This window comes from Giraffa tippelskirchi, chromosome 10 (assembly GCF_054371585.1).
Source record: "Giraffa tippelskirchi isolate mGirTip1 chromosome 10, T2T-mGirTip1v1.2.pri, whole genome shotgun sequence".
Classification (NCBI taxonomy): Eukaryota; Metazoa; Chordata; class Mammalia; order Artiodactyla; family Giraffidae; genus Giraffa; species Giraffa tippelskirchi.
In genome coordinates this window covers 6,927,048-6,928,842 of record NC_137284.1, presented here as the reverse complement: position 1 = coordinate 6,928,842, position 1,795 = coordinate 6,927,048, and the positions used below count along the sequence as shown (strand labels likewise).

The window sequence follows — 1,795 nt, the reverse complement described above, 5'->3', positions numbered from 1 at the left end:
AAGAGCCAACTCACTGGAAAAGACCCCAATGATGGGAGAGACTGAAGGCAGGAGGAGAAGGGGACAACAGAGGACGAGATGGTTGAATGGCATTACCCACTTAATGGACATGAGTTTGAGCAAGCTCTGGGAGATAGTGAAGGACAGGGAAGCCTGGTGTGCTACAGTCTGTGGTGTCGCAAAGAGTCAGACACGACTGAGCGACTGAACAGCAATAAGTGTCAGCAGACCCAAAAAAACCAGTATTTAGATTTAAATAGTGTGATTAATCAGCTGATCTATGTAGCACTCTATAACCTACAGCTGCAGAAAACACATTCTATTCAAGTGTACCTGAAGTGTTTACCAAAATCCATTATGTGTTTAGCCAGAAAACAAGTATCAACAAACTTTAAAAGACTGAAATAATATAGAGTGTGATCTCTGATCTAGGAGACTCATCAAGGAATCAAAACAAAAAGATAACTACATTCCAAAATATTTGGAAATTAAGCAACATACTTCTAAATAATAAGTCAAAGAAGAAATTATAATGGAAATTAGAAAATTTTTTAAGAAATTATTTTGAAAATATGACATATCGAAATGTATAAGATTGGAGAAGGAAATGGCAATCCGCTCCAGTATTCTTGCCTGGGAAATCCCATGGACAGAGGAGCCTGCTGGGCTACAGTCTGTGGGGTTGCAAAAGAGTCAGATACGACTTAGCGACTAAACAACAGATGGAGTCTTGTGATGACTTGTGGCAGGATGACTGTCCCTAATATGTCTGTTTATGAATAATTGTGATGAAAATGACAAGAAAAAGGAAGAAAATGTGACAGAATTCTGTATGTTAAGATGCTTTTTAATATCCAAAGTTAAAGAGATTTCTTTTCATACAGACTTCATGAAAATGTGGTTGTGGCTCAGCTAATAAGAATCCGCTTGCAATGTGGGAGACCTGGGTTAGATCCCTGGGTTGGGAAGATCCCCTGGAGAAGGGAAAGGCTACCCACTCCAGTATTCTAGCCTGGAGAATTCCACGGGGTCGCAAAGAGTCGGATACGACTGAGCGACTTTCACATCAAGTGTGAGTACAGTTTGATAAAGAAATCAAAGTATGAGCAGATTAAAAAAAAAATGCTGACTTATAAGATGTAGCTAAAGCAGTGGCCAGAGAGCAATTTATACCTCCAAATGTATATTTTAGAAAAAAAGAAAGGTTGAAAAGAAAAGTCAGTGATCTAATTTCAATATCAAGAAGCTAGAGAGGACTTATCTAGTGGTCTAGTGGTTAAGAATCTGCCTGCCAATGCAGAGGACACCAGTTCGATCGCTGGTCTGGGAAGATCCCACATGTCATAGGGCTATTAAGCCCTTGTGCCACAGTGTGCAAAACCTCTATGGAGAAACTATAAAACATTACTGAGAAAAAGAAGACCTGAATCATTAGAAAGATATCCATGTTCATGGATTAGAAGATTCAGTATGGTAAAAACAGCTATCCTTCCCAAACTGACCTATAGATTCAATGTAATCTCAATCAAATCACAGAAAGTTTTTTGGGGTAGAAATTAACCAGCTGATTCTAAAATTTATGTGGAAAATGCAAAGGACCTACAGTAGCCAAAATGATTTTGAAAAAGAACAAAGTTAATTCTACATTATTTCCATTACTGTCTATTAATTATAGTAATCAAGAGTGTGATATCGAAAGTATAGATGTGTATCAGTGGAACAGAATAGGGAATACAGAACTGATCACTTTTGAAGTCAGTTGATTTTCTGCCAGGGTGTACACCAAAACAAATCA

The 1,795-nt window shown here is 38.0% G+C and overlaps 1 long non-coding RNA gene across 1 annotated transcript; it reads right to left on the bottom strand.

Moving 5' to 3' along the window:
• Nucleotides 1-432: 432 nt before the first annotated feature.
• Nucleotides 433-1,404, bottom strand: LOC145522950 (uncharacterized). The gene is made up of 2 exons (XR_014066264.1): nt 1,049-1,404; nt 433-703 (listed from the first exon to the last, which is right to left on the bottom strand). It is a non-coding gene; the product is annotated as an uncharacterized LOC145522950 (long non-coding RNA).
• Between the last annotated feature and the right edge of the window lie 391 nt (nt 1,405-1,795).